Genomic DNA, 26,371 nt, shown 5'->3' with positions numbered 1-26,371 from the left:
AAAGTCAATTGTCAAGAGTTTATAACGAGCAGTAATTAGTATGAGTGCATGTGCGGAGAATATATAATGATGTAGCATTCTGCAACAAAAGTTACTCCAGTCAACAGTGTGATGCAACAGCAAAAAAAGCTAATGCTCTTTTGGGCTATATCAACAGAGGTATAGTGTACAGATCAAAGGAAGTAACAGTACTACTCTATTCTGTCTTACTCAAGACAGCAACTGGAGTACTATGTCCAGTTCTGGGCCCCACAATTTAAGAAGGATATGGACAAGTTGGAACATGTGCAGAAGAGGGTGACCATGATGATCAAAGGAAACCAAGACTTATGAGGATCAGTTGAAGGAGCTGGGTATGTTTAGCCAGGATAAGAGGAGACTGAGAAGATATATGACAGCCATCTTCAAATATCTAAAAGGCTGTCACATGGAGCAAGCTTGTTTTCTTGTGCTCCAGAGGGTAGGTCCTAAACCAATGGCTTCAAGTTACAAGAAAGGAGATTCCGAACTTTCTGGCAGTAAGAGATGTTCGACAGTGGAATGGACTCCATCGGAAGATGGTAGATTCACCTTCCTTTGAGGTTTTTTGGCAGAGGTTGGCTGGCCCTCTGTCATGGATGCTTTAGTTGACATTCTTGCATAGCAAGGGGAGGTCCCTTCTACAAGTCTATGATTCTAAGATGGCCACTCCATATTGACAAGCTGCAATGTGCAACAGCCAGTCCATAGGCCACAAGTAAAATAGCTGGGGATTCCATAAACCCTGCCACCTCTCCTGCTGAGCCATTGGTCCATCTACTTCAGTGCTGTCTTACTCTGACAATGTAGAAGCAATCACAGTTTTTAATTTCCCAAAACAAAACAAATTTCCTTCCAGTAGCACCTTAAAGACCAAGTTATTTCTTGGTATGAGCTTTCGTGTGCATGCACACTTCTTCAGATACTTCTTTAATTTCCCAGACCTACGTGGAAATGGTAGAAACTGAACCTGATACTCAACCACTGAGCTACGGCCCTTCCCTTCAGAAGGCAGGGAATGTCGCAGCACAGACCCTGTTGACTCTTTTGGTCGGATTATTCAATCCCTCCCTCCCCTGCATACACCCCCACACCCCTTTCAGCACAGGAATGTAGGAGCAAAGAGATGTCTGCCGAGTAGAAGAGTCAATAGCAGCCTTTAGTTTAATACTAAACATCCAGGTAACTTGAATTCTAACATATGTATCTTTAGAGAACACGTTAACAGGAAGCAACATTCAATTCTCCAACTCAGTCCTTCCCCAAACACACAGATTAGGGAACATTATTACAGGAGCCCAAAGCAGAATGAATGACTTCTGGAATTCTACTTTCTTGGTTGTTTTATTTATTTGTTTTACTCTTGATGTAACTTATAAAGGAACGGCCATGCTAGTCCATTGTAGCAAAAGCAAAGGGACCTTTTTCTTGGTACAAGTAATTCCAACAGTAACAGACATCTTTTGGGGATATATGCACACTGATGAGCAAATATTTGAGTGCTAATGATGCACCTGTCAGCATCATGAACGCAAAATGCCTTCACGACTCTCAGATTAGAGAACTGTCTTTTACCTGCCTCGTCCTTTTGCCTCTATGACAGTTTCCAGTGCCTGCATATTCACAGTCCGAGAGAGATTCAAATTCCAGTTCAGAAAACACTAATGCAATTTACAATTCCAAAAATGTCTGAGCAAAAAAGACATTTCTCAGTGGCACAGTTTCTAAAAATAACACTTGCACAGATGAAAATGCGAGGTTAAAGTTCCCAATCACTCCCTCCAGCAGATTATTATTTTTATAAAAAATAAAAATCTGTGGTTTTACTTATGGTGTATCATAGCCAAGGGATTCCTTATTGCTTTTTAACTATGCCTTCATTGACTGGTACTACTGGCTGGAACGTGGCTCATTTCACTTTACAGACTATCCTGCTACTGTAAAAACAAAAACTCTTTAGATGGATGAGATCCCCCAGCAGGCATTTGAATCCCCTGACTACTAGCTTATATAGACGTAAAAGGGAAAAGGCTGTGAAGAAAGGCTAGAATCTTCAGGGACATCAGCACGTATATTCTAAAAAAGAGAAATCTTTGGAGGCCATGCATCTTGGCAGGAAAACTCTCTTTCCTGATCCCAGATGTATGTTGGCTAGCTTTGTGTTTACACATTTGTAATTACAAATACAGCCTAGATTTGACTCCTAGTATCCAAACTATTGTCCAAGACTGAACCTCAGGCTCAAAAGCTGCCCTACCTATAGGACAAAATGTACTGTTGACATCTCCCTCAACACACAGAGTGGGGGGAAATCCTAGAAGATATTATCTAGTACCACAGATTATTATTTTTAAAGGAGTCCCGCCACAGAAGGCAAATGCAAATCTACTGCTACATCACTGTACTTCTAAAAATGGAAGAATGCCCCACAACTAATCCTTGGAAGTTACAAAGGCACAAGACAAGAGCAGCTGGAAAACAAACCAAGCTTTGGAGAAAAAAAGCCATAGTTTGCTTGACTGAGTGACAAACTTGTGGTTGGTTAAACAAATGATGGCTTAACTTTATGTGTGAACCAGGCCAATAAGTTAGATGCTCTACAACATATTTGTAATCCAGCTGGAAGAAAAAAGTTTTGTTTGGTGCCCAATCAAACCTTGATTTAGAAAGGGTACTTGGTTCATACATAACACCAAGCCACAGTGAAAACAAACCATAGGCCCCCCAAAAAATCATGGCTTCAGACAGCGATTTGCTGGGAGTAAACAAGCCATAGTAGAGCTACTAGGCAGTGTCCACACCTAACACTAAGCCATGGATTTTAAAAATCATGGTTTAGAGCTATGACGTAATTAGGCCTAAAAACGTATTGAACATTACTTATTTACATTTTAGGATATTGATGCTACAAATTAACATTTCAGTTAAATGTTTACTATGGTGCATTATAACAGCAAAATAAAAAGATGTGCATTAAAAGTCATGTACAGACTTTGTGTTCATTTTTTATTATCTATCATATTACATGTTGCAAGAGAGGTGACTAAGGTGTCCTTGCCAGAGGTGTCAAAATACCTTGTTCTGGCCTTGCATTTAAAAATCAACTCCAGAAGCCAGATTAAAATAAAGTGTGGACAATCAACTAAATTATTATTGGCCTATGTTGTCATCTTCATGCACAAAATTGTGGAAAATATTTCCTATTGAACAATTTACACGTTAAGATTTACAGTCCAGTAAATGTGGGTGTCTACTCTGAAGTCAATACCATTGAGTTCAATGGGACTTTCACCTACTGAAGCATACAGAGGGTATTCCTGTTCCTAACAAACACCACTTAAAACGTATCAGATTTTGAAATTTTGGAACAAGAGGGTGATAAAGTGAAGTTAAAGAGTTATGAGGAATTGAAGTCTAAAGTACGAGACTGGCTCCATTATTATCAAATAATGGAGGTCTATAAACAGGACAGGAAAATTGGCTTCCAGGTGGAGAGATCAAAACTAGAAACAGAATTGTTAGAACCCAATACTAAGAATCTGTCAAGAATGTATAACTTGTTGCTGAAATGGAATACACAAGATGAAACTGTTAAATCAGTCATGATTAAGTGGGCACAAGACATTGGTCATAACATTATGTTTGCGGACTGGGAATGGTTGTGGACCACCGGTATAAAATGTACGGCATGTAATGCCTTAAGGGAGAATATTATGAAAATGATTTATAGGTGGTACATGACCCCAGTCAAGCTTGCAAAAATTTACCACTTGCCCAATAATAAATGTTGGAAATGTAATGAAACTGAAGGTACTTTTTATCACCTTTGGTGGACGTGCCCGAAGATTAAGGCTTTCTGGGAAATGATATATAATGAAATGAAGAAGGTACTTAAGTGTACTTTTCATAAGAAACCAGAGTCCTTCCTCTTGGGCATTGTTGGCCAATTGGTGTTAAAGAAAGATAGGACTTTTTTTATGTATGCTGCTACAGCAGCAAGAGTTCTCGTCGCAAAGTATTGGAAGACACAAGAACTACCCACCTTGGAAGAATGGCAGACGAAGGTGATAGACTATATGGGACTGGCTGAAATGACTGGCAGAATCCAAGATCAAGGAAAAGAGACGGCGGAAGAAGATTGGAAGAAATTTAAAATTTACCTTAAGAATTATTATAAGATTAATGAGTGCTAAAACGTCAAGGTTATTGAAAAAAAGAGGATTACAGCTGTAAATGATTAAGTAAAAGAGAAAAATAAGGGGTAAACTAGATAATTTTAGAAGAGAGGATTTGCTGAAACAAATTTGGAAATAGGGATGCAGAAAGGGGAGGTATGGGGAAGTCGGTGAAGTAGGGTTTAAGAAAAAAAAGGATTTGAAATTATATTTGTGTGTTTATGTGTTTGTTAGTTTGTTTTGTATTGTGTATTGTTTGTGTTTAATAAGTGTTGAAAAACCAATAAAATTTTTATTAAAATAAAATAAAATAAAACGTATCAGATTTTGCAAGGGTGCTCTGCTTCTTTATATAGAATTGTCTTGATAGGAGCATTCTGAAACTATTTTGATTGCTTAAAATATGGGCTGGCCCCCAACTTCAATGCTGCCAGTTACCTAACTTATTAATGCCTCTTTCAGAAAGGTCATTGTAGAATCGGAGAAACTAGCCCTTTAAATAGGGAGCATAATTCTCCCCCCTCTCCCTGTGTTTTGGCAGAACAATTCCCGTATCTGTAGATAATATCCTCAGCTATACTTTGCAAGACTGCTTTACCTAGACCTATGCCAAGGATCTGGGTAAGTATTTCTGTTTCCGTGATCTGATTTCCTAGTGGGCAGTCAACAGTGTTAAATCGCCTACAAGGTCTAAACCTTATGTCAGTTCATGCAGAAAAGGAGCCGCGACCAACTGAACCCAGTCCCTCAACTGACAATGGTATCAATAGCACAAAAGTGTACTAACACACATTAAGACAGAGACAAAGACCCATGCTGCATCTTGAATTATACAATCTGCACCGAGGTCAAATTAAATTTAATATGTTTGCATGGGACTTTTTCATTCTGATTTTATAGTCAAATTCACAGTCTAACTTTTTAGACCATGTGTGTTGTATATGTGCAAGTGCGGCTTTCTAATGTAATTTTTGAACAATGCAAATAAAACATAGAAACATAAACTAAAAAGAAGAGAGCTCTAAATCTGAAGGGGGGAAAATACCAGTTGCCCAAGAGTGACCCGTGCTGAGGCCAATCTTCAGTTACGCTATCTCTTGGTTATGTTTGCTTATGTCTAGTCACATCAGACATTCAGTCAGGCCAAACATCATATGAGATTGATTACTTTTATATATGCACATAGAATCTGGACACACTTGGTTTCAGCATCAGATACCGCAATAAAAAAAATGGCAAGGGAAGGAATCTTTAAATCATATTTTTGGTAAGCCTACTACTGACTTCAGGCCTCATGCTGGAACCAGCTCCACTGAAAGATGTGGTCCACAGCCTGTAAATTATGAGTCATGCCTAAAGAAACTTGGCTCTGTTACCTCTTCCATGTCTAAATTCAAATTTATTCCAACATCCTAGATTCTGGCTCCTACCACAATAGGGATGACTCAGTTAACACAAACTGGATTCCAAGAAACTGTGTGTACAAATGACATTGAACGAACTGATGGAAAATAATAGTTTCCTTTCTTGACTATTTTTTTGGGAGGGATAAGGGGTAGTCTACTATATTATTTTATCATAACTGTTTGCTATTTTGACCAAGGTTTCATTCTAACCACACTAACTAGGGAGGAACTCCTCCTGAATCCTGTGGCGGGGAGTGAATTTCTGGCTGCATATACATGCTTAGGCATGCACTGACTATACACTTACTATACATTTTACACAACCATTGCTTTTTTTGTCCCTGGTTTGCTAGAATAAGATGCAGTTTTTCAGGGCTGCTCTGAAAAGCTTAGGTTTTCGATGTCAGCGTATTGACAAATCTTCCAAAACTGAAGAAACCTATCAAAAACATTCCATAGGATCTAAATCAGCCTTTCTCAGCCTGGTGCTCTCCAGATGTTTTTATTTGGTCAGCTGTGTGTTTTTTATTAATTTGTAAACTGCTTTTTCTCCTGCCAACCTAGCAGTTCGAAAGCATGTCAAAGTGCAAGTAGATAAATAGGTACCGCTCCGGTTGCAAGGTAAACGGCATTTCCGTGCGCTGCTCTGGTTCGCCAGAAGCGGCTTAGTCATGCTGGCCACATGACCCGGAAGCTGTCTGCGGACAAACGCAGGCTCCCTTGGCCAATAAAGCGAGATGAGCGCCGCAACCCCAGAGTCGGTCACGACTGGACCTAATGGTCAGGGGTCCCTTTACCTTTACCTTTTTAAACTGCTTTTTATGTGTCAAGTCAGTCTAGAAACATACTGCAATTTGTTTGTTTGTTTTGCTCAAGGTAGGCTTAAAAACAGGACAAAAAAGGTTCTAAAGCAATACAAAATGAACACCTAAAGCTTTTGTTGAAACAAAAATACCTCCAATTGTTTTTGGAAGGTACAGTAAGTGGGCACCTGTCATATCTCAACAGGACTGCTGTTCCTTGGAATGAACTACTATCATCCCTGACATGCCATCTGCTGCTGATGTGGAAGTCCAAAACATCTGGAAGGCTGACCTATACTAGTCTATAATTTTCTAACTTCCCCCGTTTGGCAATTTATGAGGGCATCCAGCCTACCTCATCTTTTTCTTAAGCTGCATCTCTAGTTAACAGCTCCATAAAGATTATATCAGAGGTTAAGTATTTCCTCCCTGTAAAGATGTACTTGTAGTAAGTAAATCAAATACTGAGATTCATAGACTTCAGAGTGCAGTCCTTAAGGTACTCATATTAGCTGACCTAAAGGGGTTACTCAAGGTAAATTATTTTAAAATTGCCAATTGTTAGAGCTTTCAATAACCAAGGTTAAGGGTGCTTTCAGTATGAACACCATGTTCTTTAAGGCTACTGGAGCATTGAGCTACATGACTTGTGCCTTACAGACACAATTCATTTGAATAATGCCACTGCTTCCTCTTGCCTAAACAAATTATTGGTTACTAATTTCTCACTTAGCTGAAATTATTTCTAAGCATAGATTTTGTGAACAAGTGCCTCAACCATTGCAGGAAGTACAAACTGTAGTCCAGAAGAACAGACATAAGGAAAATTACTAATACACTATAGCGAGGCACATTGCAAATTGCTGGTGTACGTTATGTCACCGTTTTATATTTTGTTTGATTTTTCAAAACATTTATGCATTTGTGTGGATGACAGTGTGAAAATCTGTGGAGTTTAATATGATTAAATTTAAAAGACAAATTCAGAACAGATGCTGTTGGTAGAACAATGCTGGCTTTGAAAGCGAACAATTTAAACATTATGATGCAGAAACTAATTAAGCTATGAATCAACTTAACAAATTGCAAGCAAATTGGTAAATGTTACAGATGCTTCTAGTGGTCACTACACTGAGGCTTCAGGGAAAAGTAGCTGTGGCAGCAGGCGGTCATTCATATTTACTGTTCCTATCTGTTGTCTAGCAACCAGACACCCAATGGCACCATGACCACTTGACACCACTGCATTGAAACTACCCCAGCATGAAGAATACCTCACTCTTCATGCTTTGTGCAAAAATAACTCTGAAGGCTCCTTCGTCTCACAGAATAGTGCCATTTGTAAATGCTCCTAGGTGGACTCTCTGAAGTGCTTTCCTGATTTTATCACTTCCCAGTAAGGGCGAAATGTAGGCAAACTCGGGAGAATTAGAATGTCAGCTTTCACAAAGACCTGTGCATAGACAAAATAAGGAATCCTTTCAAACTCCATGTAGGATTGGCAAAGTCAATTTTGCCTCGGACTTGTAAAGCAGGAGTCACCCACACAGGAGCATGGCCATCCCCCATCAGGTTCCAATCCCCTCTCCTCTTTTGTCTACCTGTTTCCATAACACATCAAAGAAAATGAAACAGCACAGGCCCAATGATGACAGCAACTCTTCCCAGTAGGGCAGCAGTGAGGACTGAAGGTCCCAGACCTTCCACATCTCTCTATGGCTCCTCCCCTGGTTCCTTTCACAGCAGCCTAAGGCTCTGTCGCCTTGACTCCCACCACTCCTCCCATTTCTCTGTGTGTTCTGGGAGATCAGGGGGGAGGGGAGCTGGTCACAGCAGGAGGGGGAGACCCTAGATTCTTCCGCAGCCTGCCTCCACTCTGCTTCTTGGCTCCCCATCCTCTCCTGCCTCTGGGTCTGCAGTGCCCTCTGCCACAGCCTCCTCCTGCTCACTAAACCCTGTTGCCGCTTTAGTTTCTGACATCTCCTCATCCCAGTTTCTCCCTCTAACTATGCATCATTTCCCCAACACCAATCCTCTGGCTCTGAGCCTTCTTTCCCAGGGGTTCCCCAACCAGTGCCTCCCACCACTCCTTTGCATCTAGCCAGTCCAACTAGGGTTTGCGGACCTGTTCAAACACTGGTTCACAATCCCAACTAAACTGTGAAATTTAGTTTATGCTAACCATGGTTAATGTTGCAGATGCAATGCTGAGCACAGTTAGGACTACCAGGGAAAGGGGTGTGTTTGTATGTATATGTGTCTGCCTAATTTGTAATCTGTGTTTGGAAAACAGCCAGTGTTACATCTGTGCCAGACCAACAAGGAGGACTATGGTATCTGAAATGCCATCAAATGTATTGTGGCAATTATTATTTTTTTTAAAAAATGTGGATATGCTGCCTGTTATATTTCACTACAAACAAATAAATTTTCCCATGACAGCTTACCTTCATATTATTTATTCTTAACAGACCTAATTTGTGTATGGAAATATCTCTTTTTCTCTCTCTCATGACAAGACAAGATGAATATTAATGCAGCAAACAGGTTACTTGTAATTCTGTCACAAAGCTGTGTTAAGGGAAGCGGAAACACCCAACTGCATTGCTTTTGAAGGGTTCGGGGCTAGAGAAGAGTGATGGAAAGAGATAAATTTATTACATGAATATATGGATTTGTTGCTTAGAAGCAAGAATTTAGCAGGCCATCAATCAGGCTGATAAGGAGGAAGTGTGGCATGCTGTGGTGTGGTACACAAACTGAAAAGCATCACTCTGGGAGAGATACTGAAGATGGGTGCAGGCACATACACAGAACACAAAACTAGGATTTACATTATCTATGCTGAGTAGTGGCAACACTCAATGGTCTCTGCCAGAGCTCTGTGTGTACATGTTTCAGATATCTTAGACACAGAAACAGGTTCTTTTAATGTTAGGGTTTTTCCAAAGAATGGAAGAGAAAAGGAAAATTAAGAATTGGTTTATCAGAAACAACAACACACACACACACACACACACACACACACACACCTGGTAGCTTTTAAGTCTTTCAGTGTTGCATGGGCATTTGGTCTCACATTACTGGCATGGAATATGCTAAGTGCTATGAGGGAGGAAAGGGAAGATGATAAAATTCCATAGAATAAACTTCATCACACTTAATTATGTTATATTATGCACTGCTCCCAAAGGAGTGCAACACCACAACACCTGCTTCTCTGAAACAAACTAGAAAGCCAGTGTATAATGATATCGCTGTGTGTGTGTGTATCCTCCTATCTCATTTCCTTAAGGAAATCAGCCCTGCGTGCTCACTGAAAGGACAGATTGTGAAGCTGAGGCTCCAATACTTTGGCAACCTCATGAGAAGAGAAGACTCCCTGGAAAAGACCCTGATGCTGGGAAAGATGGAGGGCACAAGGAGAAGGGGACGACAGAGGACGAGATGGTTGGACAGTGTTCTTGAAGCTACCAGCATGAGTTTGACCAAACTGCGGGAGGCAGTGGAAGATAGGAGTGCCTGGCGTGCTCTGGTCCACAGGGTCATGAAGAGTCAGACACGACTCAACGACTAAACAACAACAATCTCCTCCTGTTCAAAGGCCTTTCCACCTCTTCACCTTCTATGCTGATCCGGGCTCTTCTGGAAAGTACACTCAACTGGCAAAAGGTGAAAGAAGTTCATCTTAGCAGTCAGACTGCCGTGACACATCAATCTGCCAATGTCTAGCTTTGAAGTGTGCTTATGTGTATAAAAAAGAGAGAGATTTGTCATTCCATAGTGATTCACAACTTGCATTCAGAAGAAGCAATTTTGTCCTAACCTTCACTTATATAGATACAATAATTGGGAGATGAGATACTACGCCATTTGACTGACCTTGGATAAATGACTCAGCTTTCCAATTAACTGCACTTTTCAAACTCAAGGTAAAATGTAAAGCTTGACCTTCCAAATGTTTAAAATAGTTTCATTCTGTAGGTACTCATGAACCAGCTTGGATTTTATGAAGTCTTCAGCATAGTTTGCCAGAATACAGTGCAGATGGAGTGTGTTTATTTGACCCTGGGTAATGGTTCCACCCTATTAATTTCAAAACTTTACATTCCAGATTGTATTTAAATAATATCTATTATATGAGCTGGTAAGCCAAACTATGGCTGACTAGGAACAGACAAAAGACAAGCATTCTTGACCAAGCTGCTCAAACTGTGCTTGACCCACTTCGCTTTTTCCCAAGCTGGGATGAAACAAACCATAGTGAACCAGCACTCATTGTTTGTTTTTCTCCTTGACTTCCTCCTATGCTTTGTTTGGAGAGAAACAAACCATTAAGTGCTGGAGTTTTTTTAGTAATTGGAATGGTACTGCCCACAACCATTATTATTTCCAAATTAAATACAGCAACTTCTCATCTTATGCAGGGGTTTGGTTTCAAGGGTTATGCATATAGTATATAGTATACACAAAAATTGTGTACAGTGGTACCTCGAGTTAAGTACTTAATTCATTCCGGAGGTCCGTACTTAACCTGAAACTGTTCTTAACCTGAAGCACCACTTTAGCTAATGGGGCCTCCTGCTGCTGCCGCACCGCCGGAGCACAATTTCTGTTCTCATCCTGAAGCAAAGTTCTTAGCCTGAAGCACTATTTCTGGGTTAGCGGAGTCTGTAACCTGAAGCGTATGTAACCCGAGGTACCACTGTATAGTTAACCCCTTGGAGCCACTCCACAGCTAGTGGGGGAGAGAAAGCATCCTTAGCCCTCCCAGAGTCAGTGTGCCCAGCAAGCAAGGCCAAGAGCCTGAAAGCTATTTCTGTGTCGGGTCCACTTGGGATAAGGTAAAGGTAAAGGTACCCCTGCCCGTACGGGCCAGTCTTGACAGACTCTGGGGTTGTGCGCCCATCTCACTCAAGAGGCCAGGGGCCAGCGCTGTCCGGAGACACTTCCGGGTCACGTGGCCAGCGTGACATCGCTGCTCTGGCGAGCCAGAGCCGCACACGGAAACGCCGTTTACCTTCCCGCTGGTAAGCGGTCCCTATTTATCTACTTGCACCCGGAGGTGCTTTCGAACTGCTAGGTTGGCAGGCGCTGGGACCGAGCAGCGGGAGCGCACCCCGCCGCAGGGATTCGAACCGCCGACCTTTCGATCGGCAAGTCCTAGGCGCTGAGGCTTTAACCCACAGCGCCACCTGCGTCCCACTTGGGATACCTGGAACAAAAGGAGCTTTTAGGATCTTAGCCTTGCTCGGGGCGGGGGGAGGTCTGCTCAAGGCACTGGCTCTGGAACATTGGTGGTGCTCCTGTGACATCTTGTGAGAGCATCCCTGTGCCTTGTGTCCAGCAAGATTGGCAGAGTGCTTAAAAGCTCTTTCCATGCTAGGTAACTCAAAGTGGACCCTGCGCAAAAACAGATTTTAAGCTCTCCACTCTTGTCTGGGTTGAAATTTCAACCAGGCCTCCTTCAACAGCATTTGGTTGAAACTGTGCAAATCAAATGCATGTAACATGAGGGATTATTGTGTTCTGTTTTCTTTGCTCTTAATTAAGCCTTCTGAGGAACAAAAGCAGATCTAGGGGTGGGTTTACAAAAGAATGAGCAAAACTCCACTTGCACAAAACAGGGCTTTTCTCGCTTCTTCCTCCCTCCACTAAAGATGCTGTGCGCACCCCAAAAGCCACTGCTGAGGGTTGGTGGAACTTCTAAAGCAGCATGAGCCATGGGACTTTGGACTTCAGCAGGATAGGAAAACTGGAGACAGTTCACTTTTCTGCTTCTACAAGACATCTCTGGATCAAAAACCTGTCCATATCTTTGAGGAGATTTCTATAACCCCTGAGCTGTCTTGACTCATCTCAAAGCAGCAAATTGTTGGAATGGAGAAAATATAGACATTTACATCTTTTTTTAGAATGCCAGACATATGCTCCCTCCCACTGCAATAGACTTCTGGAGTACTTAAAGGAGATACTGGCGGTGTAATGCTGAACATGCTTCTTTGGGGCACATGATGTCAGCATATTCTGTGGTGTCTTCTTTTCAGTCAGGAGTTGTTGTTCATATTAACTTTGCTTTGGAAAAACCCTTGAATATTTGCAGATGTTCACACACTTTTACATTCAAGTATTGTGTGGAATAATAGATGGACAATGATAGTGGAATCTACGAGTCCTTATGGTTGTAAAGAGACTTATACCAGACTGTTTTTTTAATATATTTTACATATTTAAATTAGATACTTAGTGGATTATTCTTATTGTTAACCTGAGCTAACCATTTTTTCCTTTCTTTCTTCTGCTATATTGTAGTTACGTTGCAAAAGCTATATTGTAGTTATATTACAAAAGCATTTGAATGAGTTTCCTGAAGGAAACAAGTATTTAATGTGTTTTTTTGCTGTGGCCATCCTCAGATTTTTTTTGAAGTGCAACAAGATTCAAACCACTTTAGCCCAGATAGGTCTATCTCAGGCTTCCTCAATCTTGGCCCTCCAGATGTTTTGAGACTACAGTTCCCATCATCCCTGACCACTGGTCCTGCTAGCTAGGGATCATGGGAGTTGTAGGCCAAAAAAACATCTGAGAGGCCGAGGTTGAGAAAGCCAGGTCTATCTGATAAAAGATCAGTCTATGTTGAGGAAATAAATCTATGAAGAGAGATTATCTAATTCAGGATGAAGAACTAAAGCCATGGGTAGTGCTACTTGATTGAATGATTTGGAAATAGTGTCTCAACTGGGACATTTCACACAACGAAAGCACTAAGGTGCGTTTAAAAATGTATGCTTTCAATCATTAGTTCTAAAGATATTTAGGAAACAGGCAGAGTTCATGCATGCTCAATATGTGCACGACCATCTATATGCACATTGCACCAAACCCAGAAGTCACCCAGAAAGGTCATAAAGATGTCACTGAAACATCACTAAAAGGATGAAATGTTGGCAGAATGGGGTGTTTTCAGGGATTTTCAATGGATTTCATTTATAAGTGATTTCACTGAAACATGTGGTGCCTCAGAAAGTAACCCCCACATAAATGGGGGTTGAGGTGTTGCCTATATCAACATTACTGGTTTCTGAAGCACAAAGATGGAGCAGTCAGTATATGCCATCTTAAGCATTTACAAGTAAAAAAGGTGAAACCAAAGTTGGTTGCTCAAAAGACAGGACTTTTGCTGCCACTAATTCCAACACAGTCAGATATATAGTACCATAGTATATACTATATTATAGATATATAGGCTTCTGGGTCTTCCATTACAATTTTCGTCTTACTAATCTCTGAGCCCAGTTCAGCTATGTAAAGTCTATACTTTCTGGAAGACAATAAGCCAAATAAGCAACTGTGCGTTTGTCAGCAATACAAAGTTATCATGAGGCACACTTTCTCCTCTCTCTACCTCCCAGGATATTTTTTTTTTTGGGGGGGGGGGATTTTATCAATTCTTTCTGTAGCCATCTGCTGTCTTACCATGCATTGCTTTTAATATCTGGGCCAATAACAACCATGTTAATGAAAACAACTCATACAGCTAAGTTATCTTTGAATGGATTCTACGCTATTTTATTTATTTATTTGCAAATGGAAAACCTATTCTTGACTTGACTGTACAACTGTCATTTTCGTCATCATTACTATGTTTATATGTGACCCGAGAAACCACAGGAATGCAGGGCTGTCATTTCAGCATGTGCTTTCAAACTACTGGCAATTTCTTACTGTGAATCATGTTTCTATTTAATTGCATGGAAGATGACTAGCAATAAACTTTCAGGCATTAGAATTACCTATTGCCAAGTGTCCCGGTAGGCACAAAATGAATCTACAAAACGTTTAAAGCTAGTTAAAATTGGAGAAAATGGGGCAGGATGGGAGTAATGCAGATATATTTTTATCAGGACACAGTGGTTCAAGGGGCAAAGTAACAAAACTATCCCCTAATCAACACATTTTCTATCAAGTTTTAAGTACTTTATTGTCAGTGTGATTGCTGACCTCCAACTAATTGTAAAACCTGAACCTTCAGCTTCCAGAGTCAGAGGGAACCAATTTGACTGCAGTCATTTTTACGACTGGTAATAAAGATACTGTGCCAAAAGGGAAAACACGGGGGGGGGGGCGGGGGCGGGGAGAGAATCCAATGTTTACATCCACTGCAACAGGGTAGGTTGCAGGACTACAAGTTCTACCAGCCCCAGTCAAGGAGTCCAGAAGCACTCCATATATGCACTACATGGTTGGGATGACCACAGACAAAATGGACGGCCCTCTGTCATGCATGTTTCACTTGAGATTCCTGGACTGTAGGGAGCTGAGCCAGATGACCCTCAGGGCACTTTCCAACTTTAGAATTCTACAATTCTATGAAGAGTAGAAGCCATGGGGAGATACATAAGCCGGAGGTCAGGGGCATGGCCTCTCTGCTACTTCGACTAACTCACTGGGGGCACACCTAGGAGTAGCTGAGAGATGTAGGACCAATGGTCATGTCTTTTCCTACATTGTAAGTGTACTTTTGATAATAAAGAGATAATTCCTCACTCTGGACACCCCCTGCCTTACAATGCTGAGACTTCATTGTAGGGGACTCCTGGATATAATACTTCTTTTCTAGTTTAAGCTAGAATTTTATTGCACTAGGTAAACACCTTCTGTAAATAGTTTTTTTAAGACAGAAAAATACACTGCATTAAATTTTACTGCGACTTTTTATAACAGAAACTTTATCTAGAGATTATCAATTTGTGAGCTGCCCTGGGATCTTCGGATGAAGAGCGGTATGCAAAGTTAATCATCATCATCATAAAATAGCAATGACCAATAAAGTGAGTGATGATTACTCTTGAAGCACATTCATGTAAAACACCTACACAGAAGTCAGAGAAAGTATAAACCACAAATCATTGTTCACACCTCATTTTAGTTTAATTTTAGTTATCTGTACAACTTATCCGAACTGTATTTAGCCATCCTTCCAGTTGACATGCTTGCGGCTATGTTAGACATAAATGAGCTTAGAGTGAAAACACATGGTAGTTATTGTTTGCTTTCATGTTGTTAAGCAACTGGAAGTTTATCAGGTTTCCTCAGCCAATTAACTGCCCATCCTGCCTTAGCAGAAAGAAAGATCAATGGGTCAAATCCTCAAATAGCTTTAAGCTTTCCACAAACGGCTTTGCATGTTACTATCAACAGACAGGGTTCAATTGGATAATTCCCAAGGAGCAAACCTAGATTAAGAATTCTATCCACATTTGTGCTTTGTTCCTTCATTTGAGAGGAAACGTGTTTTACATTGGAAAACAATGCAGGAATTGCTGAAGGGAGAAACCTGTCAACGTATCTGAAAAAACAAATAGTGACACATTTGGAGTACAGTACCTAACTGAAGAAATTACAAGAGAGGGCATATGAAAGACCTGCCACCTTTCTTTCTCACAACAGTGACATCTTTATATGATACTGCATGATTCTGTGTCAGGTAATGAATGACTGATGACTTCGTTAGTACTCCCTTCCCTAACGAAGAGAGCAAGTGGTTCTTCATGTGAATAGACTGCATAGCTGTGCTACAACAGCAAACAAAGATCAATCAATGTGATTTTCTTGCACTCTATATTGCATTTTATAAAGAAACCATAATTTAAAAATATTACTTTATTATGCATATGCCACCCATCTGACTGGGTTTCCCCAGCCACTCTGGGCGGCTCCCAACAGAATATTAAAAACACAATAAAACATCAAACATAAAAAATATTCCCTATACAGGGCTGCCTTCAGATGTCTTCTAAAAGTTAGATAATTGTTATTTTATTTCCTTGACATCTGATGGGAGGGTGTTCCACAGGTCATGTGCCACTATCAAGAAGGCCCTCTGCCTAGTTCCCTGTAACTTCACTTCTCGCAGTGAGGGATCCACCAGAAGGCCCTCGGAGCTGGGTATTTGTTTTATACATGCTATCAAAGCATTCATCCATTTCCAGTCAGCCCCTCCAAAAGAGCCTGTGTGGTTTTGGGCTTGGATCTGGGAAGCCAGAGTTCAAATCCCTACTCGGCCATAAAGCTCACTCTGTGACTTTGGACAGGTCTTTCAGCCTAGCCTACCTCACAGGGTTATTGTGGGGATTAAACGGGGGGGGGGGGAGAGAACCACCTTGAGCTCCTTGGAGAAAAAGGTGGAATGTAGATGTAGTAAATAAAAAATATCCTTAGACAGATGGCCAGATGCAGCATAACACATAGAAACCACAGTCCCAACACAATAAAAAAATGTGTCTCACTGAAATATGGGCACTTCATAGGAATCTGGTGCAAGATTGTGCTGCAAAATGAAAAAAGGGGACTGGGAGATGAATGTATGGAGAGAAACTAATTGCCTAAACCTACAAAACTAAATATAGCATTAGAGTGTGAATCAATGCAAGTCTCTTTAAAGGTTGTATGTGCCTTCAGTCCTACTGATCTGCAGTGTTTAGGAAAATGTTATATGCTTATAGCAGGGATGGTGATTCTCCCAAATGCTGTTTGATTCCCATCATCCCCAGTTAGCAAGGTCAATGGGGGTTGTACAGTGGTACCTCGCAAGACGAAATTAATTCGTTCTGCGAGTTTTTTCATCTTGTGAATTTTTCGTCTTGCGAAGCACGGATTCCAACCCAAAATCCAAAAACCCCCAAAAAAGTTTCAAAAGTTTAACTTACCAAATGGCTGCAAAAGAAGTTTTGGAAAAGCTTCAAAAATCACCAAAGTCTTCCAAAACCTCAAAAAAGGCTCAAAAAAGGAAACAAACTTGCAAGACGTTTTCGTCTTGCGAAGCAAGCCCATAGAGAAAATCGTCTTGCAAAACAACTCAAAAAACGAAGAACTCTTTCGTCTTGCGAGTTTTTCGTCTTACGAGGCATTCGCCTTGCGAGGTACCACTGTAATTCAGCAACATCTGGAGGGACAGAGGCTCCCCATCCCCAACTGAAAACGTAACAACACCAATTTGATTAAATCATAGAAGCATAAAATTGTAGAGTTGGAAGGAACCACTGGGGTCATCTAGCCCAACCCCCTGCAATGCAGGAATCTTTTGCCCATTGTAGGGCTCGAACCCACAACCCTGAGATTAAGAATTTCACGCTCCACCGATTGAGCTATCTCCCAGGTGCTGTGTCCATTCTGTATTTTCATGCCAGATACCGTAAAACAAAATTGATATACCAAATTTAATCCCTGTATTACAAAGGAGAAACTTCAAACTACGTTGAGTTGAAATAACATGTTGACAACATTCTAAAGATTAAACATGGTCAAAATAATGGAATAAAATATGCGGGGGGAAATGTGAAGCTAGAGGTTCCTGGACGAGCATATTGCTGTGACTTCGTTCTAACAGCTTGGATTTCCTTGTGCAATGCATACATTTTATCACTAATTCAACATTTATCTGTTTTCATATGTAAGCAAAACTTTATCTCCATTTCTGATCTAAGAATCTCATTCCTAAAAGCAACACAAAATGTTAATGTACATCAAAAGACTATTATGGGTACTCATAGTTCAGGTTGCGATGCCCACATTTTCCATAAAAGTACCCTGTTCAGTATGCAAATGATTCATAAACCAAGCAGAAAATAAACCTGAAACACTTCTTGTTTTAAGCATGCAGCTTTTATCACCCCTGCATCACTTTAGGAGCAGCTGAAATTAGTTTAATATCACGCCCTCCTCAGCAGAAGAAGAGTCTTGATTATATTGCAACAAGTTTGCTTAATGCTTGGCTACTATGCAGATATGACTTCTATTTAAAGGCTTTTTTAATTGCCGGCTCCCAACTCAATTTAAAGTGTCAGATGCTAAGAGTCACATGTTAATATTCTGGCTTTTAGATCATACCTAACAGTTTAATGCATCAGAGCAGAAGGATTTAAATACGCCTTTACTATTGCATACAACAACAAGCAGTTATACAGCAATGCAGCCATTCCTTCTAGTTTCCGTCTAGTTTACGTAGCAATATATTTGGACACCTTCTGTACACTAAACTGTGTTTCCTTGACTATTTTGGATTAAATATCCAGCACAGCATAATTACCTTCTTTAAATCTGTCCAATCCTCCTCATTTTTTTTTAAAAAAAACACCTTGTTTTTAAATTTATATTTGAAGCAACCAATTTAAAAATTGTGCTAATTAAGGTGTTTATTGAGCATTCACCCTGAACTGTTTGCACTAAATTTAGAAAGCAACTGGATTTGTTGGAAGAGGAGGAAAGCCACTATACCAAATCGTATTGCTAGCTATTGTGGATCTCAAACTGTCTCCATGGCCATCTAAAGTACCTTTCCTGTCAACACTCCAGCAGTTTGATACAGATGAAAAATTAAATCCTTCCCTGTGGTTACTCAGCCCCTGGTTGCAGCAACTACAGTCAAAAGAATTGATGCTCTTTTCCACTGTAAAGTGTGAGATGAACAACCCACCGCTATGAACACTTACTATTTCTATGATATGGCAGGCTTTCACAAAACACAGAGCAAGAAACTACAGAGGGAACACTGAGGCGCACGAAGCCGTGATAGAAAGGTCAAGTCTCCTAGATTACCATTGCCAGCAGTGGACAGGAAATCCTTTTTTCTCCCTCAAAACATTGAAGTCTGTCATGGGTTTACAATTGTACAGCTGCTACACGGTGAGATTGCACAACTAAACAGCAACAGCAACAACAAATAACAACAACAACAACAACAACAACAATTTTATTATGTATATGCCACCCATCTGACTGTGTTGCCCTAGCCACTCTAGGAAGCAATTATAAAATCACAGTAAAACATCAAACATTAAAAACTTCCCTATACATTCCCAATATGTTCTTTTTAAAAGGGATCAAGTGGAAATGCAGAAGGCATGGCAACGTGCTTTAAACTAGATGTGGCTAACCCTTTTCTGCCCAAGGGCCACACTATCCTCTGGAGATAAAGTGTGTGTGGTGAAAAAGTCACCCCCTCACATTCTTGTACACACATCCAAACTTATTCCAGAACGCATGCATACTGGGGTGGGGGTGGGATTTGTACTCGTGGTCACAGGCGGCTCTTGGGGGACAACTCTCCATTTTCCCTCAAATCATCTTCCCACACTTTTTTTTTAATGTAGCAGCACAATCCTAATCACACCAGTCCTAACCCAATTAATGAAATCTTGTTTCAACACTCTTGCACTGCAACTGCAGCAAAGTTCTCGGAGGCTATTTTGGGGAGAGGCAAATCAGGACCCCACAGAGCTGGGGGTTAGCCACCCCTGCTTTAAACAATGCAATCCAAATTGCACATAATGCAGTGATGTTTCCTGCAATGTAAAGGTGTCCTTAGCAAACGGCCCATAGGCCTCTTCTGGACTGACAAAAGGCGTTCACTCTGTCCATGTAGTGCCAAGCTGTTTCATGTCCCAACCCACCTACAGACCAGGGCTTATAGTATCGCTTAAACAGAGTAAGTCAGCCATCTTAGGTGGCAGTTGGGCAACCATTAGACTATCAGCTACTTAACTGATCATATTTTTGCCACATTTCTATTGTGGGCCTCAGAGCCTGAAACATGCTATTCTTAATGACACAACAGAGAAGAATCTCCCAGGTTGGAATATTAGCAAGATAGAACACCTGTTGGCGTTACTATATTCCTTCCCCTCACATTTTTTTTTTCCAGTTAAGGAAGATTCAAATAATGTGAAACCCAATGAAGCCACATTAAACACAGTTTCTAAAATGGGGCAGAAGCTACTCTTCCTACTAACCACATAAAAATTAAGGTTTTATGTTGAGTTAAAACACACACAGAGAGAGAGAGAGAGAGCAAAATTAGGTAGTTACTATGCAATGCCTCCTTGATACAATTGTGTGCATATGTCCTGAACCCCTGGGCTACCTGGTGGCAAATCAGTAGGTCAAATCCCCAGTCCAGGGTTAATCCAGGTGTCCAAAGTGAAGCACAGTCCCACAGAGATCCTGGAACTGACCTCAACATGGGCAGAGCAGCAGACACAGCCCCTCAGCTCTGCTTCCCTTGGGTACTTTGCCTGCTGACTGCAGCATCTGGGCTTGATGAGGCAGGTGACCCTCACCTGTTGCAGGCCTACTCCAGCTGAGGAATCACATCCCTCCTCCCACAGCTAACAAGCCATACCTGGCCAGCCAGGGAGGTGGGCTGGGGGCCCTTGCTTGCCTCAGCCTCCTGAAGCACCCTGCCCACTGCTCACTACACCTCAGAGCCCACCGTGTTTGTGGGGACAGGGGCCCCTCTGGCTCTGGTGATGGGTCCTGCTGCTCTGGTTCCTGCGCACTGACCTCCATCCCCTTGCCATTCTCCATCGCTCTGTGCTTCCTTCCCCATCCCCTGCTCGCCCTGGTGTGTCCCAGCTACACCTCTCGCCAGAATCCTCTTCCTCCTCTCCATTGTCCTGCCAGTTTGTGACAACAGTGAGATTAATATATATACCACAATTATCTCTGTGTATGATGAGTCCATAGGTGGATACCGGTGCTCTATTAAGAAGCAAAGCATCCAGTTATGTTTAAGATTCAATAAATATGAAAATGAGTAAATGGTTAGCTCTTTAATAAAGCACAAACAATGGTTTAGATCCCATGAGTGGGCACTCATGGGACGCTCCTGCTGGCAGAAGGTGGGGGGAGCAGATTTTTAATGACTCTCCCTTCTGTCCTGTGTCCCCTATAATCAGCTGATGGTCCCCCTGGACTAAGATGGTGGGAGGCACTTGGGACTGTAGGGGAAAGGAGGAATCTCTGAAAATTGCTTCCTCTCCTTCCCCCACTGGGAGTATCCACCAGATCAAAGTCCTTCTGCAAACCAAAGGCACTTTCCCATTTGCAGAAGGGCATTTAAGGATGTAAGCCTGCAAAATGCTGCATCTATAAATACCTGCTGGGAATCACTGTGAAGGGAAAAACCCAATACAAAGCTGAAAAATATGATGCTTTGTCAGCACATAAACAGTTTGGGGTTCCCTAACCATCGAGCATCAAGCTATGATGTTATGAGAGCATTGCAGATTTTCAACACTGGTAACTCAAGATTCACAGAACCAAGGGTTTTAGGATGACTAAGGCTGGAAATTTTACAACATGCAAAAGTGATCAGGAAGATTTGTAAGGAATAGATTATTTAATCAGACCTCTATGCAGAATACCAACAACACGACTGTGACATTTAACAGCATTAACTTGTTCACATATTTATTATACACGTTCACGTTCCAAATCTCTCTGCCTGATTTACAGAAATGTCTCATTAAATGTGAAACTCCACTTATACTTTAAGCATACTAGAAACAGAATATTAAACAAGGACACTTGAATGGATTTCTCTAACAGGCCTTCCTTTTTTAAACTATCATTAAGGTTAGAGAATATGCTATCAAAGCATATCAAATTGTCTAAGACAACCACTTGCATCTGGTAGTCACAACTGCAGCTAGGTAATTAAGGACACTGAGATTCATATTTACATGTAAAGTTCTGTGGCTGCAATTTCAGTCTGTTAGGATCCCAAGACTATTTGGACACAACACTGTGAAAATGGGTTTTTAGGAGTGTTATTGTAGTAGGGAAAGGACTGCAAGCACACAGGGATTTCACCCACTGAAGTGGGAGGTCATGGAATAACCACATCCACTTGAGCAAAAGCCTTGCCATCCAAATCAAGGATCTCTCATGCAAGACTCTAAAAAGTATTTGGGCAACTGGTGCAGAAATTACTGCGATACTCAATGGTCCTTAAGCATGTATTTGAGAGCCAGGGTGTGTGTGGAATATTCACTAAACCCAGACTCCAATTGACCCATCATTGTTTTTCAGTTGAACTTATAGCAATTGTGGGCACCCAAAAAGATTAGGCAATCTTGAGATTAAATATGGAAAAGTAGAAGAGAAAACTGTTTCTGTGCTGTTTTTTTCTGTGTGGCTTGTCTAAAAGCCTCCATTTGTTTTGTGGATAAAATAGATAAAAATTTAATTAATTCTAAAACAACTAGCAAATTTCACTGTGAGTAGGCCTATCAATGGCTATTTAACCATGATTACTCAACAGAGCATGTTCAGGAATACAGTAGTACATTTCTGGATAGCGGATTTTTGGGGACAAAGCTTGTAAAGCCATGCTTTATTTATTTTGAAAAATTAGGCTGCTTTTTCCAACAGATCAAAATGGCTCCCAATTGCTTTAAATTGTTTCATGGCACAATCCTTTAATGCAGTGTTTCCCAACCTTGTGCCTCCAGCTGTTTTTGAACTACAACTCCCATCATCCCTGACTAGCAAGACCAGTGGCAAGGGATGATGGGAATTGTAGTCCAAAAACAGCTGGAGGCACAAGGTTGGGAAACACTGCTTTAATGTACTCTGAAGTAAATTCCATTGACTCTTGCTGTCCTTATTCCAAGATAACTGGTTATACTATTACAATGGTGAAAAGTAGTCAATCTACACTTAGCAATTTAATTGATACAGTAGCATTCCAATTCACTATAAAATACTGATAACTTTCATATTGCTGCTTGTTTATTTACATTTAATGTTCACGGAATATTGCCCTGTAAATCTGCATTGAGCGTACTCTAGAAAAGCAGTATCAAAGCATTTCACACAAAAAAATGTACCCCAATCCAGATAAGGAGACAGACCTATGAACAAGTTCCACTTGGAATGCACTACTTGATATTCCTTTAAGAATTCTGCAAATGTGTCTCGTCTATTGTTTAAACAAGATCTCATGATTCGGAAATCTTCAACACTGCTGCCTTTATCTTCTTAAAACAGGCTTATCAAAAATGTGTTTGCATCCACACCTAGTTACTGCATACTAATGGATTCTCGATGTGGGTAAACAGGAAAAAATCTGGAACATTTTAACGTAAGAATCAACACCACAGTCAATACACTGAAAGAAGATAATAAAAATCCAGTTGATAGTGGGATTGGAGCTATTGAATCTTCAAACATTCAACGAATATTGTCTCCCTTAAATTCTTATTGGTTCCTACTCTGCTATGGCTTCCCGACATTGCTTTCTGCCTAATAAAAGAATAAGAAAAGACCTCCTGAATCAGACCAAAGGATTATCTCCTCTCTTTTCTTGCAGTGGCTAACCAGGTCGATACCAATGGGGAGTTCATAAGCAGGACGTGAGCCCAACAGCTCAAGATCCCCAACAACTGGAACCTATCTTTCCAATGTTAACTGCAACATAATTAAATTGTATGTCCAATTTCTTTTTGCTGCTTCTGGTAGCAGACACGGACAAATAACTGAATACCAAAGAGAGCAAATTACCTTTGAAATAATACTTGTTCGTCGCACAAAATTAAATGGCATTCTAGGAAATATCACACTACGTAAAAAGTCAGTGTGCCAATGGTGAATTGATACAAACATTCATGCATATTGAAGCAGCAGCAAGGACAGCCTCTGCAAGGCTATATGGGTCTAAGCCTGCTGAGGCCAACAGAATTAAGATGCATGTAAAATGGGGAGCAGATATGTAACCATTTTAATTTTTTTTAAGAATGCAAATAGTAGTGCTAGGCGGAACAAATGAACAAGTAACAAATTATCTGTATGAAAAGCAGAATCTGCTATTTGCGTTACGGTTACAACTACATATGCCTTTGGACAAACATAGTAACACACAAGAGCAAAAACACACATCACGAACATTTATTGCTCAGTCTGATTGCAGACGTATTGAGAGAGTCACAAGAATTTTCAGCTTACACAATTGTTATTATTTTTCTGCAAGACAGAGGTGTGTGCTGTGCGTAGAGTAAAATTTGCAAATATATCTGGAAAACAAAATAGAAGCATGATGTCTACATATTTAGGCAGCTAGAGACCAGTTCTAAATGTTACATTAAAAAAAGCCAGGCACTGAGGGATATCAACTTGTGTCACTTTAGGTGCCCCCTAAAGACTGGATTCTTTCATGTTTCAAATTTGGTTTTGCTATGGTTGCAGAGACAGATGCACTCAGCTGATAAATGCTAATTCAAAACCCCAATGTGTAGGCATTACTCTCTAGATTGTAGCTGATGACTTAAAATTCTCATTCCAAAAGCCAAGAAGGATTAAGGAAAAATCCTCACAATCATATACAGCTGGACTTACCCACTACTGAAGTTCCAGCTTTAAGTCCTTTGATCAGAACCTTCAGTGTGGTGGCAACTGCTGTATGGAACGCTCTTCCCTTGGACATAAAACACTAAGGATTGTATACTTTGGAGACATGCTAAAAACCTGCCATACTATGGGGTTATATTTTTATAGTGCTTTTATGCTATTTATTGCCATTTTAAATTTTTTTGGTACATTGGTACTGTTAAGCATTTATAGAACAGGTAAATAGATCATGCAATAAAGGTAAATTTCAACAGGTAAATAGATCATGCAATAAAGTGCTCATAAGGTTTATTTTGATAATTTTCTTTAAATATGCATTCCTTCAAAACAGGGTGGCCACTTACATATTACCCTCTGGCGCTGTGGTTTAAACCACTGAGGCTTTTGGGCATGGAAAGGCAAACGAAGGGATCTGGCCCAATCGCCTTCTAAATCCGACCTGCGGACAGTCCAGGAATCAGCGTGTTTTTACATGAGTAGAATGTCTCCTTTTATTTAAAATGCACCTCTGGGTTATTTGTGGGGCCTGCCTGGTGTTTCTACATGAGTAGAATTTGTGCTTTTATTTAAAATGTATCTCTGGGTTATTTGGGGGGCATAGGAATTCGTTCATCCCCCCCCCAAAAAAATATAGTCCGGCCCCCCACAAGGTCTCAGGGTCAGTGGACCGGGCCCCCTGCTGAAAAAGTTTGCTGACCCCTGCTCTTGGGCTTGCTGATCAGAAGGTTGGCGATTCAAATCCACATGACGGGGTGAGCTCCTGTTGCTCTGTCCCAGCTCCTGCCAACCTAGCAGCTGGAAAGCACACCAGCGCAAATAGATAAATAGGTATCGCTGCGGCGGGAAGGTAAATGGCATTTCAGTGCGCTCTGGTTTCCGTCACAGTGTTCCGTTGCACCAGAAGCGGTTTCGTCATGCTAGTCACATGACCTGGAAAGCTGTCTGTGGACAAATGATGGCTCCCTCGGCCTGAAAAGTGAGATAAGCGTTGCAGCCCCATAGTCGCCTTTGACTGGACATAACTGTCCAGGGGTACTTTACCTTTCTACCTTTATCTTTACCCCAAAAAGGACAAAAGAAGAAACAGATTTACTTTAATTTGGATATGATGTCTAGAGATAAGTAATTTAGAAGTACTTTATTATAATTTAATACAATAAATATTGCCATATTAGAGAATACTGTGTGGCCAGGGTGCCTGATCAGCTTGAACTCCAGGTGCTAACTTAATGGGCAACTTCAAGGCTCCTGTTGCTCTCCCTTCTTTCTTATGATTATCTATAAACTGGTATTTGACCAGAAGGCCTTTCAAATAGAGGACTAACACTGTAAAATGGCTTCCCTCCTTCAAATGCTAAGCATAGGAATGTGCCTTTATAAGGGGTCAGATCACTGGTCCATTTAGATCAGTATTGGCAGCGGTTCTCTGGGTTCTCAGGCAGAGATCTTTTTCCTCCTTGTTTCTAGATGCCAGGAGATGCCAGGGAACTGGGATAACCTTCTGCACATGCTCTACCACTAAGCTACCTGTTTCTCGTGCACCCTGCAACCTTTCACGCCGTAGCGACCTTCCTCCCACTTACTCATGGGAAAACCAAGATGAATTATTCTATAGCTCAAGAAATAATCATTTCTGACAAATCAGGACAGACAGAGGGTTTTTTGAAATAATAAAGAACACTCTTTCCTGTCTTAGTTTCCTTGTCAGAAGGTGTGCAAGATGGCTGTCTGCTCTTGCTGAACCATGCCGTTCCCCATCCGTCACTAGAAATGCGAAACAGTC

General features: G+C 40.9%; 1 protein-coding gene across 11 annotated transcripts in view; it reads right to left on the bottom strand.

The window, feature by feature from the left end:
- CAMK2D (calcium/calmodulin dependent protein kinase II delta) overlaps positions 1-26,371 on the bottom strand; it is a 143,261-nt gene that overhangs the window by 93,240 nt on the left and 23,650 nt on the right. The window contains exon 1 of one of the 11 annotated variants that reach the window (XM_083756637.1): positions 20,324-20,807. The exons of the other annotated variants lie outside the window; for them this stretch is intronic. The gene's annotated coding sequence lies outside the window, so the exon portion shown is untranslated. Of the gene's footprint in view, positions 1-20,323; positions 20,808-26,371 lie in introns of those variants that run through there. 11 annotated transcript variants of the gene reach the window in all.

The sequence above is a fragment of the Podarcis gaigeae genome (assembly GCF_964106915.1).
Source record: "Podarcis gaigeae genome assembly, chromosome: 9".
Taxonomy (NCBI): domain Eukaryota; kingdom Metazoa; phylum Chordata; class Lepidosauria; order Squamata; family Lacertidae; genus Podarcis; species Podarcis gaigeae.
Note: the sequence above shows the minus strand (reverse complement) of the source record. Positions and strands in the feature narration are given on the sequence as shown.